The sequence below is a fragment of the Chenopodium quinoa genome, unplaced genomic scaffold (genome assembly GCF_001683475.1).
Source record: "Chenopodium quinoa cultivar QQ74 unplaced genomic scaffold, ASM168347v1, whole genome shotgun sequence".
In the NCBI taxonomy this organism is placed as follows: Eukaryota; Viridiplantae; Streptophyta; class Magnoliopsida; order Caryophyllales; family Amaranthaceae; genus Chenopodium; species Chenopodium quinoa.
The window spans coordinates 3,072,559-3,092,719 of NW_018745170.1; the positions used below are offsets into that span (position 1 = coordinate 3,072,559).

Genomic DNA, 20,161 nt, shown 5'->3' on the forward strand with positions numbered 1-20,161 from the left:
AGAAGAGAGGAAAGAGGGAGAAGAGAAGAGGCTGACCAGAGAAGAGAGGGAAAAAATAAAAGGGGCGGAAGAGAAAAGGGGGTTAGGGTTAGGGTTTAAAGAAAGATCCTGTTTTTCTTTTTTTTTTTTAAGTTATTTTCCGACGGAAATTATATTTTTCTGTCAGAAATGACCTTTTCCGACGGAATATTTCGTCGGAAAGTACAAATATTCCGATCGGAAATTTCCGACGGGTTGTTTGAATTTGTCGGAAATATACGATGAAAAAAATTCGTCGAAAATTTCAAATATTCCGACGGAATTACGTGTCCGTCGGAAATGGGCTGTTTTCTTGTAGTGTTTTCTCTTTATTTTTGTTTGTTATAACCTTATAGGTTTATAATAACTCTTCCTCTTCCACGAGGAACATTTCTCCCTCGAAAGAAAAGACTTTTCTTTTTCTTGAGGAGGATTTTTCTCCTTCAAAATAAAAGATTTTTATTCTCTCTTTTAAGGGAGGATTTTCTTTTATGTTTTGATGGATTGATGTAGAGTTGTTTCATGGGTAAAGATTTGTGCGGGATAAAAAAAGAGGTTAATCTTTCGATTACAACCAAACGAATCAGGCAAACAATTTCTTCGCGGCTACAACAGATCGATAGACCCCCTTGTAAATCATATAGCGATGTGAAAGAGGGTATAAAAAATGTATGATTTGTGAATGTGACAACGATCGTAGCTTTTCTGAAAGGTTGTTTTTATTTGATTCAATTGTCATGTATTTGTTATATATAAATCTCTTTGTAGATATCGTATGACTTTTTATTTATGAATCAATCTTTATTAAAAAAAATATAAAAAAAATAATAAGAGCTCAAAATGGAAAGCCAATTTTGCACCAAAACAAACCAAATTGTCAAGTTGAAAATAAATGATAATACTTGTAAATTATAAATATATATGCCATAAATTTGATCCTATGGAAAGTTAGACCTAAAATAATTATAAAATCATGTCCACAAAATCTTGTTTCACTTATTGATAAAATACCATGGGATTATTGTTATTGCTATATGATTTTAGGATAGAATCTTCTTTGATATTGTGAAGTAAATAAACATCGTTTATCTCGGTGACGGATGCAACCCAAGCACATATTTAAATAACATGTTTAAACGTCACATATAAGTATTGAAGACAGAAGAGGATCAAAACTCCCTATTACTTTAGCACCATCAACTATAGATTGTTGCAAAGTATCTATAACTCTGTCTGATATAACTTCACCAAGAGATAGAATGGGAAATCCAGGTGAGAATGGACATATCAACTCACCACATATTTTTCCAATAGCATCTTTTATATCTACCTTTTTTTTCTTTGCAAAGAACGCCTCTCTTGGTGTAAGTTTCATCTTGATATCACTCCATGGTTCGAGATCAACACCTGCCCTTCCATTGTTCTTTGTATTATGTTGGATGAACGACGATGATGACAAGTGCTTAAACGCCAAGATTAGCCTATTAACATGTTCTTTACATGTTCCGGGAGAAAATGGAAGCGTGACAAAACGCGATCCAGAGAGCTCGGACACTACCCTTTGATCCATATATATGAAGTCATCAGCTTCATATCCTGAAACGCCAAGATCATAAACTCCAACAGTGACTCGTAAAGGGTCCATGTAAGGATGATCCAAGATGGCGATGCCAAGAATTTGAGTGTGTTTTTAGCCTCATTTGCTAGATTTATTGCGTTGTCAAAAGCACTTAAAGGGTTTTCCTTCAATTGAGTTGTAGAAGCATCTAATGAAGCTAAAAGAAGTGAACTTGGACTAGTTGTTTGAAGGGTTTGAAGGCATTTACTGATTTTATCCTCGTCAATAATGTTATCTCTAGATGAATGTAACATAGAGGATTGTGTAAGAGAGAGTAGCACTTTATGTGTGGATTGAACCACCAAATCGGCCCCCTGCTGGAGGGCCGGTAAAGGAAGGGATGGATGAAATCCGAAGTGAGCACCGTGAGCCTCGTCTACAATAAGAGGGATGTTGTGTAGGTGACATAGTGTAGAGATCTCTTTTATGTTGCTGCATATACCTTGATAAGTAGGGGAAGTAATGAAAACTGCACCTGGTTTGATGCCTTCTACTTCTAATTCTTCAATTGCCTTTTTTACCTGAGATTGAGTTAAATTATACTTCGTATTAGCAAACAATTATCCAATCATGAACAAAAGTTAAGCGTAATTAATTATAGCATATTGTGATACATCAAATGATCAAATTTCACCTCCTTAAAAAATTAAAATATGGGTTTATATTAAATGATTTTTTATTTTTTATTTTTTTTATTTTTTTCTCCATATATCTACCATCTTTAGAAAACATAGTTTTGACTGTCAACAAAAAAAAAAAGCAAACATAGTTTTGAGTTTAACTACTAGTAATTGAAATTATTCTTCATCTAATTTATCACTTTAATTATTATTTTAATTTCATTTTATTTTGCACCACTTAACAAATTCATCATACATGGACGGAAGCTGTCTAGTGGTGGTTGTTTGGGGTAAAAATACCCTAAACACGTGGCCCAATGGCCTAGTGACACGTGGCATCCAGCCGTTGGTCAGCAGGGCTCCAATCCTCTGCTGACACGTGTCCTCTAAACCCTAAAAGGGGAACCATCCCTTCCCCACTATAAATAGTGGAAGGACCCTCATTAATGGGGGCTGGAACATTTGTTGATCACATTGAATACTCCTCAAAAAGAAACACACTTACCCCGAGCAATATTAATTGCGGAATTCTCCCATTACGCGAGAAGTAACTTTCACATTACGTGCATTCTACCTCCCGTATCTTTACTAACTTGATCGTCGGAGGCGGAGCTCCTACCCCCAGGAGTCTTCGTGATTTTGCAGGCACAGGCGTCGAAGGGCATTCTCGGAATTGTAACTCTCCCGCAGGACACATCAAAAAACCCCGAAACATTTGGCGCCGTCTGTGGGGAGAGTACTTCTAAGATGACTTCTGATACTGTGTCACCGAATCAGGGCAAACGGCCTGTGGTCGAGCCTGAGGTCCAGACGGACCATGAAAGTGGCGACGAAATTGAAACATATGTGGCCCCGGATGGGTCTTTCAGAACGAAGCACCCTCGTGCTAAAGATAGAAGAGAACGGGAAATCAGCCAAGCTGCTCCCAACAACCCAGCCGGGCAATCGGCTGGAATTGCCCAAACGGTGGAAGGCTCAGCCCCCGTTACAAGAAACGAACTCATGTCTTTCATGAATAGTTTCAAGGGTGAGATCAAGAGCCTCATCCGGTCAGCTACTCCAAAGAAGGGTCAGCTGGCCAAGAAGCCTTCTGGAAAGAAGGCGGTCAAAGAACGAGTTCCTACCCCTCATCCCAAGCCAAAGGAGGGGGAGGGCTTAAGGTTTGATCCAAGCAGACTCCGTTTTCCTCAAGGGGAGCTGCGAAAGGCCATCCGGCACGTACAGCCGGATGGCTCCAAGAAAACATTCTCAGACGCCCGCACATTTCTCCAAGAGAAGCGAGGTCAGGCGTCTGCGTCGGCCTCAACGTCGACCTTCCCGGACAGTTTCCATGACGTCTCACACAGGCGTGCGGGAACGAACCTTAGGAGCCAGACGGGCGAAGCTTCTGCCCGGTCTGGACCCAAAGTGATCCAGCCTGGCCTATTCGGCACACCGAATGGGTTGGGTGGATCCCCTTTCATGTCACCGGGTCTTTTCGGTGGGCAAGCGCAACATCCGTTCCAACCCACGGACTGGCAGCTGCGCCTGCTAAATTTGGGGGAACAGCCAACGGCGTTCTCACCAGAGATAACCCAGGCGGCACAGCCGCCTAAGATCAAGAATGTTTTGGTGGGGGCCTATGATGGCACCACCAACCCAGAAGACCATCTAATGGCCTACTCTAACCTCATGTACCTCCAGGGGTTAGATGATGCCGTCTGGTGTCGATGCTTCCCGGCTACCCTCAAGGGCATAGCTCAGCGGTGGTTTGGTAACCTACCAGCCGGTTGCATCAACAGCTTTCGAACTTTGGCGTACTTGTTTACGTCAAATTTCTCAATGAATATTCCTGCCAAAAAGACTAGCCTCGACCTAGGGGCAATACAACAGGGCGACCGGGAGGGCCTCCGGTCGTACGTCAGACGGTTCAATCTGATGAGGATTCAGATTCCAGGACTATCAGACGAAGTGGCCTATATAGACTTCTTTCGAGGTCTGAAGGATGGGTCGACCTTTAAGTTTGACCTCGTCCGGAAGAGGGTTGCTACCCTCCAAGAGGCGTTAATTGAAGCTGAAGCCTATATACAGGCGACGGAGCTTTGTGCTGTCAAGCAGCCGTCAGATTATAAAAAGTCTGACAAAAAAGAGAGCCGGCAACAGCATCAGCCGGCAAGAAAGGAAGAAAAGAGAAAAGGGGTCTGGGCAGCTGACCGATCAGGACAGCCGGCCCAGAAGATCAGGCGGAAGTCAGAACCATATGTCCCCAAATACGAGTTCACAAAAGATTGCTCCACCATCCTCTTGGAAATCAAAGACCGGATGTCTCTCGACAAACCGGCTGAAATGAAAAGCCCCGTGAATAAACGGGACAAGAGCAAGTATTGCCAATACCACGAGGATGTTGGCCACGACACCAATGGCTGCTATAGCCTCAGGCGGCTATTGGACCGTCTGGCAGATGAGGGGGCCCTAAAATCCTATCTACCCAAGGCTAAGGGTAATACCCAGGCCAAGAAAGGGCAGGCGGCAAAAACCGGCCCAGTAAACTCCGAGACGGATGAAGAGACCATCTTCACCATAGCAGGCGGTTTTGCCGGAGGGGGTCCCACCATCCGGGGCACCAAAGACAACATCAGGAAGCTGGTCAACTCAGTGGATGAGGGCCAGGCGTCGAAAGACATCTTCCCTGAGGTCCTTATTTCTGAAAAGGACCGGGGCAAGGTCAGGCGGCCTCATGATGACCCCATCGTCATCGAATGCAAGGTTGCCAACCAGAAGGTTGGCCGGATCCTAATAGACACCGGGAGCTCGTCTGACCTAATCAGTTATCAGTGCTTGACCAAGCTCAAGTACACATCCGGTAACATGCACCAGGCTCCTCACCCACTAGTCGGTTTTGGGGGTGGAGTAGTGCATCCGGTCGGAAGCATAGATCTTCCGATCCGGCTGGGTGAAAAGGGGCAAGGACGCCACATGATAGTCAAGTTTTTAGTTGTGGAGGAGCTGTCCGCCTACAACATGATATTTGGCCGTCCTACCCTCAACGCATCTAAGGCTGTCATCATCCTGTCCCTCATGTTGGTCAAATTTCAGAAGGATGATGGTACAGTCGGTGCCCTAAGCGGGGACCAGAAGACGGCAAGAGAGTGCTATCTCTCTGACGTCAAGACAACTGTGGGTGCAGCCGGCCAGGGCGAGCCCATAGATATCGATAACTGCGACCCAGCAGTCCCGACTCCAAGGGCAGCCGGTATGAAAAGAAAGGCGGACCAACTGGCACCCGTCAAAAAGGAGAAATAGCAATCACTAGCCGGGGAAAGGTCAGATGACCAACGACCTCAGCCGGCTGGTGACTGCCTTGATGTCATCCTAGATGACAGCCGTCCTGAAAGAACAGTCAAGGTCGGGACGGTAGCCTTCGAACGGTTGGGAGAAGGCTTGCTCCAGCTGCTAAAGGAATTCAAAGACATCTTTGCCTTTGAAGTGGAAGAGATGCCAGGCGTCAGCCCGGATCTTGCTGTCCACAAGCTAGCCGTAGATCCCAAAAAGCAGCCGGTTAGGCAGAAAAAGAGGGATCATGGTGGAGAAAGATCTCAAGCGGCAGCGGCTGAGGTCAAAAAGCTGTTGGATGCTGGATTCATTAGGCAATGCTACTACCCGGATTGGGTGGCAAATGTCGTTCTAGTAAAGAAGCCGAACGGCACTTGGCGGATGTGTGTGGATTACACAGATCTGAACAAAGCATGCCCAAAAGATAGCTACCCGCTTCCAAAGATTGACAGCCTAGTCGACTCAACAGCCGGCCATGCGTTAATGAGCTTTATGGATGCTTATTCCGGCTTCCATCAAATACCTCTCTAGAAGAAAGATCAGGAGAAGACGGCTTTTGTCACTGATCAGGGGTTATTCTGCTATACGGTGATGCCGTTTGGGTTGAAGAATGCACCGGCTACATTCCAGCGCATGATAAACACCGTTTTTATCAACCAGATTGGCAGGAATGTAGAGGCGTATATCGATGACATGATAGTCAAATCCAAGCTACAGACGGATCACCTAGCAGACCTGCGAGAAACCTTCACCACACTCAGGCGGCACCGGGTCATGCTTAACCCAAAGAAATGCGTATTTGGTGTTGAGTCTGGGAAGTTTCTCGGATTCTTGATTGACCAAAGAGGCATCGAAGCTAATCCGGACAAAATACAGGCGGTAATTGACATGAATTCTCCCCGCACTGTAAAAGAAGTCCAGAAGTTGACCGGTTGTCTGGCGGCATTGGGGAGGTTCCTCAGCCGGTCAGGTGACAAGTGCCTCTACTTCTTTCAGGCAATCAGGAAAAGGTCAAGGTTTGAATGGGGTGAAGAAGCAGAGGCGACATTCCAGAGGCTTAAGCAGCACTTGCATTCTTTGCCAAGGCTAGTGATCCCCCTACCCCGGGAGGTTCTGTACATGTACCTAGCCGTCTCTGATCACGCCCTTAGTGTCGTTCTCCTCGCTGAGAGAGACGGCATTCAGCTGCCGGTGTACTTCATCAGCCATGTCTTAAAAAATGCTGAGCTCCGGTACCCCATGATCGAAAAATTTGGGTTGACCTTATTCGTAGCAGTCAAGCGGTTGAAGCCTTACTTTTTGGCACATCCGGTTGTGGTATACACAGATCAGCCGCTCAAGCGTACGATGACTGCTATAGAGTCATCCGGTAGAATGATCAAGTGGGCTGTTGAAATACAAGGCCTTGAGATAACTTTTGAACCCAGGCGGGCAGTGAAAGGTCAGGCGTTTGCCGACTTTATTGTCGAGATGACTAGGCCGGTGCACCCGGAAAACCCTGATCAGGTCTGGAAGTTATTTGTAGACGGCAGCTCTACGATGAACGGCTGTGGTGCAGGTGTTATCTGTCATTCCCCGGAAGGGGATAAGTTTGAATATGCACTACGGTTTAAGTTCCAAGCCTCCAACAATGAGGCAGAGTATGAAGCCCTGCTAGCCGGATTGCGCATGTGTAAGGCAGCCGGTGCAAGAAAGGTCGACGCCTGCTCAGATTCACAGCTGATCGTTAGCCAATACCTTGGTGACTACGAAGCCACCCATCCGGCTATGATCAAATATTTGCAGGCGGTCAAAGAGGAGGCTGGGTCCTTCGATGAATTTCATCTGCGACAGGTGCCCCGGTCTGAAAACAATCAGGCGGATGCCCTCTCAAAGTTGGCATCATCAGCCTCCGGTGATGCTCCTAAGACGGTCTTTTGGGAAGTCATTGAAAAACGAAGTATTCAGAATGATCCCATTGGAGTCTTGGACAGAACTGCTACTTGGATGGATCCCATCCGGTCCTTTTTGACGGATGGTACCTTGCCGGATGACCCTTCAGAAGCATCAGCGCTCAAGAAGCGTGCTTCAAGTTTTGTTATGCATCAAGGGGAACTCCTCCGGAAGGGATACCTGCAGCCGTTTTTGAAATGTGTAACCCCGGATAGGGGGAGAGAAGTTTTGGAAGATCTGCACGCGGGGTTTTGTGCCTCGCATATTGGCGGCAGGTCCCTGGCCAGAAGAACCAGACGGCAAGGGTACTTCTGGCCCACTCTTGAAGCGGATGCCATGGATCTAGTAAAGAGATGCGACAAGTGCCAAAAATTCGCTAAGTTGATACATCAACCGGCAACAGAACTCACGGCAATCCATAGTCCGGTTCCGTTTGCTAAATGGGGCATGGACATTTTGGGACCTTATACGCCTGCATCAGGCGGCCGCCGCTACATTCTTGTAGCAGTAGACTACTTCACCAAATGGGTTGAGGCAGAGGCAGTGAAAGGGATTAAAACGAAAGATGTGATTTCTTTCATCTGGAGAAACGTCATCACCCGGTTCGGGGTTCCAATGTCCATGGTTTTCGACAACGGACCGCAGTTCGAAACGCCTGTCCTGAAGACCTGGTTGGGAGACCAAGGAATTTCCCATTGTTTTGCATCCGTTGGCCGTCCTCAGGCAAACGGTCAAGTTGAGGCTTTTAACAAGTTGATCTCAGACGGGATAAAGAAGAAAGTAGAAAGAGCCGGTGGACTATGGGCAGAGGAATTACCTCATGTCCTTTGGGCTATCCGGACAACCGAAAAGGGGGCAACCGGTGAGACCCCATTTCTCATGACATACGGCACTGAAGCAGTTCTTCCCATTGAACATTATGAGCCTACTCTACGCATTATGTTATATGATGAGGAGGCTAACTGGGAAGCCATGCGGTTGGCATTAGACGCTCTTCCAGAGCGAAGGGGGAATGCTGCCTTGCGTCATGAGATCTACCGTCTGCGTATGACTAGAGCCTACAACAAGCGGGTTCGTAAAAGACCTTTGAAAGAAGGAGATTTTGTGCTTCGCAAAATGGAGGCAACCGGTAGGGCCAATGAACAAGGCAAATTAACCCAAAATTGGGAGGGACCCTACCGGATCTTTGAAGAAGTACGAGACGGCACTTACCGCCTGGAAACTCCAGACGGAAGAAAGTTGCCTAGAACTTGGAATGTAGATAACCTCAAAAAATACTACTTCTAAGCATTGTACATCTTTTGAAAATTTTCAAATGATTAATGAGAATTACATTCAATTTTGTATACAGCCGCCATGTCTTGTGCCTACCACAAGCGGCACCAGTAACTAATTTTTTCATCCGGTGACACCCATACGGGTGAATTCATCGAAGAGAAAATCTCCCATTTGGGTGGTAAATTGTTCTAAGCGATCACACAGGCGGACAAATCCGCCTGACGATCCTACGCACCAAAAAAGGGCAGGCTAGCAACCCCAAACTTGCAGCCGGCTCACTTTTTGGACAAATCCGCCTGACTCTCTAAGAGCAGGCCTAAAATCATCCGGTGACACCCCTACGGGTGAATTCATCGAAGAGAACATCTCCCATTTGGGTGGTAAATTGTTCTAAGCGATCACACAGGCGGTCAAATCCGCCTGACGATCCTTCGCACCAAAAAAGGCAAGCTAGCAACCCCAAATTTGCAGCCGGCTCACTTTTTGGAAGGACAGCCGGTACTCAGTACCGCCGCCTGACTCTCTAAGAGCAGGCCTAAACATTTGGTCTAGGCCATAATTCATTCAGGGGTATGCTTGCAAAAGCCCAACCGGTGAATGGACATCCTAATCTGGCGTGATTCTTTTGCGAAGTCCCGACCGGTAATTCAGTATAAACCGACTGGCTCCCGAATCTAATGTTGGCACTTAGTGTATATTCGAGCTATATCATATGGATAGTCGCCTGGCTTGCAAAGACCCAGACCACTATCCAGGGGCAATTACCCAGACGCCATCCGGTTTGGTTTTGGGTCGAAATTTCTTCGCCTAGTTTGCGAAGACCCAGACGGCAGTGTTACCGGTGGGGTCTTCTTGGCAACCCTTGCAAATTTCTTCGCCTAGTTTGCGAAGACCCAGACGGCAGTGTTACCGGTGGGGTCTTCTTGGCAACCCTTGCAAATTTCTTCGCCTAGTTTGCGAAGACCCAGACGGCGGTGTTACCGGTGGGGTCTTCTTGGCAACCCTTGCAAATTTCTTCGCCTAGTTTGCGAAGACCCAGACGGCAGTGTTACCGGTGGGGTCTTCTTGGCAACCCTTGCAAATTTCTTCGCCTAGTTTGCGAAGACCCAGACGGCAGTGTTACCGGTGGGGTCTTCTTGGCAACCCTTGCAAATTTCTTCGCCTAGTTTGCGAAGACCCAGACGGCGGTGTTACCGGTGGGGTCTTCTTGGCAACCCTTGCAAATTTCTTCGCCTAGTTTGCGAAGACCCAGACGGCAGTGTTACCGGTGGGGTCTTCTTGGCAACCCTTGCAAATTTCTTCGCCTAGTTTGCGAAGACCCAGACGGCAGTGTTACCGGTGGGGTCTTCTTGGCAACCCTTGCAAATTTCTTCGCCTAGTTTGCGAAGACCCAGACGGCAGTGTTACCGGTGGGATCTTCTTGGCAACCCTTGCAAATTTCTTCGCCTAGTTTGCGAAGACCCAGACGGCAGTGTTACCGTTGGGTCTTCTTGGCAACCCTTGCAAATTTCTTCGCCTAGTTTGCGAAGACCCAGACGGCAGTGTTACCGTTGGGGTCTTCTTGGCAACCCTTGCAAATTTCTTCGCCTAGTTTGCGAAGACCCAGACGGCAGTGTTACCGGTGGGGTCTTCTTGGCAACCCCTACAAATTTCTTCGCCTAGTTTGTAAAGACCCAGACGGCAGTGTTACCGGTGGGGTCTTCTTGGCAACCTTTGCAAATTTCTTTGCTGTTTGCGCAGACCCAAGCGGTAGTGTTACCGGCGGGGTTCTTTTGGTTATCCTCGCAGAAATATGTATAAAAAATAACAAGAATTCTAATATTGGAGTGCAGAAACATAAAAAGCATTCAAAAGCCGGCTCAGCCGGTGAAAATGTTTATATTCAAAATAAAAATTATTACAGCCTAGCCCATCTCATCCGGCGCTATTACAAGATAATGCTAGGCTCGCAGGCCGGGAAGTAGTTGCTACTCCAGGCGAACAATGAGCCGGTCCTATTCCGGTTGGTTCTGGGTTGGATCAGGGTGAGTGGCTGCGTCGGCTTCAGGAACGACTTCTTCCTCTTCAGCAGCCTCCGCCTGCCGTCGCGCAATCTCCTCCCTAACCCAAGCGTCATAGGGTCCGGGCCCCGGCTCGTTCGCCTCCTCGGCCAGAATGGCAAGATCAGAATATTTGAAGGCGAGTTCCCAGACGGTGAAGTCCGCCTCCGGGTGGATGAGGGAAAACGCCCGTTGCATCCGGTTTGCACAGTCATGCTCATTCTCTTCAATGAGCCTCTCCTGCTCCGACACCAAGGTGGCCTTGAAGTTCTCATTGGCAGCAGCCGCCTCTTTGCGCAGGCGCTCATTCTCTTTGGCAAGGCGGCCATTTTCAGTCTCCGCCTTGCTTAGCCGTTGGAGGGGCTCAGTCTGTTCCTCCAACTTTTTATTGGCATCATCCAGGGACGCCTGCAGTTGGTCAACTTGGTTTTTCAGCTGATCAATCTGCTGTTGGAGGGCTTTGGTCTTCTCCGCCTGTTCCATGCGTATAGATTTAGATTCTAAGCCATGCATGTACAAAGAGTAGTCAGCAACATTATGGGCGTCATCAACAACCCGTTTGCTTCTCCTTACCTCCTCAGACTTGCGGGTATAAGCTCGTTTGAGCCCCTCTACGCGCAGCATAGCCTGCAAAAATACAGCCGGTTAATACTGCATACTTAAAAATGCACGTCAAGAAAATTACCGCATGGTTGTTGGAGCATACGTCGGCCAGGTCGACCAGCACCCGGTCGGCATTAAAGGAGTTGATCCCAGGGATCGCCTCCTTCTCGTCCCTGGGGACGGCTTTCAGCATGGCCCGGGCATATTGTGCCCCGTCTGGCCAGCGGGGAGAATTATCTGCACCAGAAACAGACGGTGAGAAACTCGCATATGCTCTGCCTATAGATTGCCGGCTGATTGGAGAATCCCCCGGCTGCGATCGAGACTGTGAATAAGACTTGACCCGCATGGGCAGATCAAGCAGTGTAAGGTCGAAGTTACCTTGGCGGCCCGAACGGCCTTCAGAGGGACCGGTTGCGGTCCTCAATGGGATGGCAGAAAGCACATCCGCAGATCCGAGCCCGTCTGGGACCCTTATTGATTTACCGCCGGTAGTTTGCCGGTCGGCTGTCTTCTGCACCTTGGATGCAGACTCTTGTTGGGTCGGCGGAGGCCTGACCTGTTTTTGAAGGGACCGGGGCATCTGCTTCCCGTCCTGTAAACGAGAAAAATATAAGTTATGGGATAAAAGGATTGACATAAACGAGAAGGATCAGACGGTTATACCTTCTTCGCCGCCTGGGCAGCAAGTTTTTTCTCGAGATTGGCTTTCCGGATGTCGGCAGCCGACCTAGCCGGTGTCTTCTCGGTGGGCAGCATTCTCTTGGCTTCTTCTGCAGAGGAAGGCACACGGTTAGGATAATAAATAAGCAAGGAAATAAAAGCATCCGGTTCGAAAGAAACCGGCTGAGTTCCGAATACATACGTTTTTTAAACATGCTGCTTAGGCCACAAGCGGACAAGAAACATTCGTCCCTAAAAAATTCATGTTTGGGCACCCAGTTTCTAGGTACCCTTACTATCTCTCCGGATGAGAGGGTGTCAGGAACTAACTCAAAAAACCCGGAGTCAAGGATGGTCTCTCTATCATCCTCCGGGACAGGGGGCAGGCAGCACTTGGTCCCCAAGAGTTCTGGTTTCCGGTTGTAGATCCGGAATTCTCTGTTCTCTGCCGTAGTTGGGGCCTTAACCAGGTAGAACCGGTGCTTCCAGTCCGACCATTTGGATGGCTTGTCCAAGGTCATAAGGTATTTGGGCTGGGTGGTCAAGGTATACCAGGCTCTCCAGCCGCCTGGGCTCCTACTCAAGTAATGCATGTGGGCAAACGCCTCCCAGCCGGGGTTGAGGCCCTGCATCTCGCAGGCGGCGATATACCCTAAAATATTTACCCATGAGTTGGGGGTTAGTTGCCAGAGACCTAGGCCATACCCCCTAAGTATGGCTTTTATTGTGTCGTGGAGAGGGAAGCGGACTCCGGCCACGAAGGCCGCCTCGTAGCACCCGAACCAAGCGTTCGCGTTCGGTTGTCCATCCTCCCACCATATTGTTCCCAGAGCAGCCGGGACTTTTATTGTATAGTCACCACCCAGCGGCCGCCGTTTGATAAAATCTGGCAGCGCAGCCCGCATGAGCTCGCGGTCCTTGGAGGAGACGGCGATCATGAGAGGATCGTTCCTATTATCCCAAGAAGGCCTCTCCGCCTCCTTGCTATCCTCAGATTCGGTTAAGTAGCTGCTACTGCTACTTTGAACGTGACCGGCATCAGAGCCGGCTTGGGAGTTGGAGACCTCCTTATCAGAGCCTACCTGCTCTCTGGTCTCCTGGAGGGGAGCACTCTCTTCGTTTAAAATGCTATCACCCGGGGTGCTAGGAGCGCCCCCGGGTGAGCCTCTCTGCTCTACCTCTCCATGCTCTACTTCACCGCCTGAAGCTGGGACCTCAGGCGGCTGCTCATCTGAGCTCCCACTTCTGTAGTTGGGATCTCTGGCAGTAGACCGGATTCTGGCCATTGTGTCCTGCACAGACACAAAGTCGGTCGATATGGGTGTTGAAAAAGGGTTGTCCCAAAGAACAGAGGCGGCAGACCCAGTTCTAGACTCAGCCGTACTAATAAACCGGCTGAGTTCACAGCTAGGTTCCGGGTATGGGTATAAGGGGTCCATCTACTTATGGGACCAATGAACAAAAATGCGAGTAAAAGACTCAAACGGAAATACATGAAAAAGCTAGAAAGTATAGAGACGGTACCTAGAAGAAAATCTGGAAATTCTCTGGGATGCTTGCGAAGACGCAGGCGGTTCAAAATCCGGGTGGGTTTCTCTGGTTACCCTCTCGAAAACCTTTGGCTAGCTTGCAACGACCCAGACGGTCTGTAGACCGGTTGCTCTCAACGAATCTCAACTCCGAATGCTCTCAACTCTCAAATTGCTGGTTGCTCTCAAATCTTCAGAAATTTGGCAAAGTTTGTAAATGAGAGCTCGGGGGACACCTTCTCCTATTTATAGAATTTGTCCCAGAAGGTGAAAAGTCGTGACTCTTCGCCTTCTGCTTTTCCATCCTTCAAAAGGAATCTGAAGAGTAAAAAAAAAAAAAAAAAAAAAAAAACCTTTCACCGGCGCCACGTGGCACCCTGCCACGTCAGCACCAGTGAGGGGCAAATGTTTGGGGTAAAAATACCCTAAACACGTGGCCCAATGGCCTAGTGACACGTGGCATCCAGCCGTTGGTCAGCAGGGCTCCAATCCTCTGCTGACACGTGTCCTCTAAACCCTAAAAGGGGAACCATCCCTTCCCGACTATAAATAGTGGAAGGACCCTCATTAATGGGGGCTGGAACATTTGTTGATCACATTGAATACTCCTCAAAAAGAAACACACTTACCCCGAGCAATATTAATTGCGGAATTCTCCCATTACGCGAGAAGTAACTTCCACATTACGTGCATTCTACCTCCCGTATCTTTACTAACTTGATCGTCGGAGGCGGAGCTCCTACCCCCAGGAGTCTTCGTGATTTTGCAGGCACAGGCGTCGAAGGGCATTCTCGGAATTGTAACTCTCCCGCAGGACACATCAAAAAACCCCGAAACAGTGGTAAATTTTTTTTTTTTTTTTTTAATTTTTTTTATGCTAACACTTTACGGGTTAATGACAAAATTTGTGCGGATTAAATCTAATTATTTCTTTTTTCATTTTTTAAGATTGTAAAAAAAAATATAAAAATTGAATAGAGATTTTACGGGTTATATAAAAAAATCCAAATCTAAGTTCATATCATATCACTAATATATAAAGCCGGTCTCGCAGCCAGGCTATGAGACAACGACACGTAGGCGAAATATAAGTATTATTGTGTCACGTAAGATGCTAAGTAAGCGAATTTTGGATAAATTTTTCTAAGATAAAAATATTTTATAGTGTTTAATTATCGATATACTTCTAATATTTCATATATACAGAATTAATTATAACTTTTAATCTTAGTACTATTTTCATCATTATATTCGTTTTTAAAAGTTCTTTAAAACGAGATCCATTTATAATATATTTTAATAGAAAAATAGAAAATACGTAAAAATAAGTTTTAATCAAAAAAAATAATTTTAGTTTGGTAAAAATACTTTTAATTCATTAGAAATAATTTAAGTTCAATAAAAAAAATATCAAATTAATAATAACATAGATATTTATTTACAAATAAAACTACAAAAACTACAATATTATATAAATATAAGCGATATGATATCGTATGCCTTAATACTTTATATTATCAAAAGGGGTTATTATTAATCGTATTTAAGCTAAAAAGTTTAGGACAATTCGTGCATCGCCAAGGCAAAAAACTAGTATATATATATAAAGGGGGAGTTATTTCCCAATATTTTAGAGAGCCACCTAAGATTTTGATTTTAAAAAATTAATTAGAGCTCCATGTAGGATTAGTACTTTTAGAGCATTACCTATAGGATTATGCCACGATTGTATTTTAATGCGCCATGTAAGATTAAAATTAAAATTTTAAATTTATTATAAAATAAAATGCTATCTTTTTAAATTGGAAATTTTATCTAAGAGAAAATAAACAATTTATTTTATTTATATATAAAAAAATACTATTAAACTAAAAAAATAAAATTTATGTTCAATTGATATTTTAAAAAATTGGATTAGATAAAAAAAATGAAAATATGACAAGTGATTATAATAATATATTTTATAAAAAATATACTAATAAAAATATGAAATCACGTTCAATTAGGAATAGTATTTTTAGAGCATTACCTATAGGATTATGTCACGTAGCATTGTTATTTTAAAGCGCCACGTAAGATTAAAATTAAATATATATCTAAAAAAATAAAATACTGCCTTTTTAAATTGGAAATTTTATCTAAGAGAAAAGAAACAATTTATTAAATTTTGTATATATAAAAAAAATACTATTAAACTAAAAAAAATAAAATTCACGTTTAATTGATATTTAAAAAACAAATTGGATTAGATAAAAAAAATAATGAAAATATGACAAGTGATTATAATAATATATTTTATAAAAACATACTAATAAAAAAATGAAATCACGTTCAATTATATAAAGGAGAGTTTTTTGCCAAGATTTTAGAGAGCCACCTAGAATTTTGATTTTTTAAAAATTATTAGAGCGCCGTGTAGGTTTAGTATTTTTAGAGCTTTACGTATAGGATTATGCCACGTAGGATTTTTATTTTAAAGCGCCAAGTAAGATTAAAAATTAAAAATTTAAATTTATTATAAAAATAAAATAAAATCTTTTAAAATTGGAAAATTTATCTAAGAAAAAAAAACAATTTATTTTATTTCGTAAACATAAAAAAAATACTATTAAAATTTTTTTTTAAAAAAAAAAGAAAAAAGAAATTCACGTTCAATAGATATTTAATAAAAAATGGATTAGATGAAAAAAAATTGAAAGTATGACAAGTGATTATAATAAAATATTTTATGGAAATATACTAATAAAGAAAATGAAATCACGTTCAATTAAAAAAAAATATAGTTGTTTCTAAAAAAAAAAAAGGTTTTAAATTAGATACAAAAATGAGAAAAAATCATTGAAATTAAAAACATATCCTTTCTCTTTTTCTAGCCAAAAAACAAAAAAAAAAAAAATTCATCATTTATCATTTATTCATGTCAAAGATTAAGTTTTACGTTAATAAAATTTATCATATCTTATAATAAACTTTATTATGAATTTATTTCATCTAATGATTTGTTATTATTATAAATAGGCATTAATTCCAATTAGATAAGAGATTTGTGATTTCTTTTAGAATTAAATAATTCAAATTCCATAAGTAAAATTGGCGAATGAGATTTTAAAGTTTAAATTAAATAAATATAAAATATCATCTTTTGATATTAGGAATTTGTGAAAGTTTAGACAAGACAAAGAGAATATACCTTACAAAATTATGATACATTCTCAAGTTATTTTAAAATAAATAAAATAAAAATATTAAATGATAACATGATATACTACGTACAACGAATAAATAAAGTAACAAATTTTATTACAAACATACGAAAAAATAAGTTGTAAGAAAATACAAATAAACCGTGCATCGCACAAGTTTCATGTAGTGTATAACTAATACTAAAACAAAAGCCGCTACATTATTATTGTTCAAAGTACGTGACAGCTTTTCATTAATTTTTAATTTTCCATTTAAAAAATTATACTCTATTTTACTCTGTATTATTCAAAATACTTATGATTCTACACTTTTTCACACACATTTATTGCAAAAGTTCTACGAGTAATTTCCAAACACTCTCAATTGATTTTGCTTATTTTATCAATACATACTTCTTATTCAGTAAATTATATATAGCTGCTAAATAAATTCAATTTGTAAACAGAATTTAATTTTTTCAGTAATTCCAATCCACTTCAGTAGTAGACAAGATTTAGCTTAAAGAGTAACAAAATGAAAAGACATCAAAAAGTACACAAAACTATATGAACTCATTTTAATGTTCATTAAAAAGATGTGAAACTTACCTGAAATGGAGAGACAATTGTAGGTAAATCCCAATCAAAATCATACTCAGGAAATATATACTTCGGAACCAATCCAGATAAAACCATTGCAGAGGTAGCCGATTTATGAGAATTGCGAGGAATAATCATGGTGTCTCCAGGATTACAAGCACCCATTATAGCAGCATGAATTCCACAAGTTGTACCTCCTACAAGAAACCATGTTTTCGACGCCCCGAAAACCTCGGCTGCTTGCTTTTGTGCTTCGAAAAACGGGCCTTCCGGGTTACTAAGGTTGTCTAACTCGACTAAGTCATGGAGGAAGGGTTTCGCCAATGAGTTTAGTTATTGATGATGGTGTTGCTTGACCTCTGTTGTGTCCTGGGAAAGTAAAAGTTGCAAGATCTTGTTCTACCGCGTTTTTTAAACCATTTACTATCGTAGGGGGTTTTCGCCATTTAGAAGGCTCGATACGATAGTACTGTTTAATTGTGAGGATCAAAATTGTGTGTTAACAAGCATGTAATGTAAAAATAAAACGAGTAAATAATTCACGAATTAAGTTGTTCTTACGTACCCCTCCTTTTAGGAAACCGTTTTGTTGATTCCTTGTCTCATGATTGTTATGTTCCTGCAAGAAAATACAGATTTTAGGCTCAAATAATGTGATTTTAAAGCAAAGTATATTCATTTAAGCTAATCGATTTCGATTTCTTACCTCCATACAAGTCGATATCTTTTTGAAGCAATATGCGGAAAATGAACAGAATAAAAATAAAACGTGCAGCAAATAAAAAGGAATGGAAATAGATTGGAGAAATTATTCAATAGACGAATTATAAGTACAACTTACCTACTACTACTACTACTAATAATAATAATAATAATAATAATAATAATAATAATAATAATAAAACTGAATTTAAAGCATTAAAAGGACATGGAGGGTTGAGGAGCTTCAAATTTCAGCTAAATCTCCAACCACTTGCAGTCTTGCAGATATGGAGGGTCCCAAATCTAATTTAGCACATTAAAAACTTGCTACATAGACTCTGTGTGCGGTGTGCCTGTGTGGTCATGAGGTGTCACTGGTGTGTCCATCCCAGACCCAATCCCAGCACTTTAAATTCTTTATTAATCTTCTACTGCCCCTGAAATTGTTGTCAGAGATAATTAATAAAAATTTTAAATTACTCCCTCCGTTACATAATACTTGGAACGTTGGGGTGGACACGTAGTTTAAGAAAACTACATGTGGATTTATTTAAAATATTTGTTTATTATATAAAAAATTATCTTTTGTATTTTTATCTTACAAGAAAACAACAAGTGGGGTGACAGTGGGGTAGGTGAGGAGAGATAAAATGTGGGCAAATATTTTTTATTAGTGGTTCTATTCCATATTTAGTAACATGTCAGGTATTGTGGGACGAACAAAAATGGGAACTGTGTCAAGTATATGGGACGGAGGAAATATTTATTTATTGATTGACATCTATCACGTATTTCACAAATTCTTATATGTGATTGGACACACGGTGTGACTAGTCATCGTGAGATTAATTCATTAGTGTTATAGGGGTTACTCGGTCAATATTATAAGAGTTCCTTTGTAAGTATAACAAGGGTTACTTAGTATTTTAAGGGTTACTCGATAAGTATTATAGAGATTACTCGATCAGTGTTATAGGGGTTACATTGTTCTTTTATAAGCGGTTACATGGTGTCGCTAGCCGCACACAAAATGCGCTGTACATATTTTATAGGTGACCAACTATTTATTTGTTTTTATTTAATGATTGTCTATCACTTTAGGTTATCACCTAACATCATTTAGGTCATTACCTTACAGACAAAAATGTTCGTAAAAACTAGTTTAACTAATGATTTATGGATCAAAACTAGGTTGTGAAAAAATTTGAACTGTTGTCTTCTCTTATTGTCCAGTCGAAAAAACACCACTAAATGAGACCAAATCTCTATAACGCCAGCCACCACGAAGTATTCAAAGACTAATTCTTCCTTATCATTGTTATTGAAATATTGAATGAACTCCGTAATCATCGAAAATTGAAAAAAAAAATGGACACAATTAGTCTTCTAATCATTAGTGTCCTAATCTTGTTTGGAAACTTGTATGTCAATATATGACAATGTGTCAAACTAATCATAAGATTTCAAAGTTTCTCATTCATCTTCCACATATATTTATACAAGAGTATAGCTTGGGGAATAATCAACCTATCAAAAGATAATATCACACAATATCACAATATTTCCTAAAATATTATCATATAAGATATATTCTATCTTAACATCCTTCCTTAAGTTGGAACATGTAATCACTGTAACAGAGAAGGGCATGATGAAGCAGGTTGTTTTCAGCATATTGGGTACCCCGAGTGGTGGGGTGATCATGGCCGTGGTGGACCTGGTCGTGGACGAGGAGGGGGACGTGGCAGTGGGGGTTGTGGAGCACGTAACAGTGGTAGCAGCTCCACACCGTCATCATCGTCCTCCCAGCAGAGCCCAGTCCGTGCAAATAAGGTGGCTGGGGGCTCTTCGAATGGGCAGCAACCCAAGCTAGCCTACCTCGACTGATGATGCAGCCAGGGGCGGACCCACCTTTAGTCATAGTGGGTCCGGTGACACAGTATTTTTTTTTTAAAATAAAATATCAAAGAGACCCCTTATTATAGATAGGCGATCTCTTTAATGCTGCTAACATCAAAGAGACCTCTTATTAAGGTAGGCGATCTCTTTAATGCTGCTATTGCTA

At 42.5% G+C, this 20,161-nt stretch overlaps 1 pseudogene; it reads right to left on the minus strand.

Moving 5' to 3' along the window:
• Positions 1-750: 750 nt before the first annotated feature.
• Positions 751-18,230, minus strand: LOC110710343 (annotated as a pseudogene).
• Positions 18,231-20,161: the final 1,931 nt, after the last annotated feature.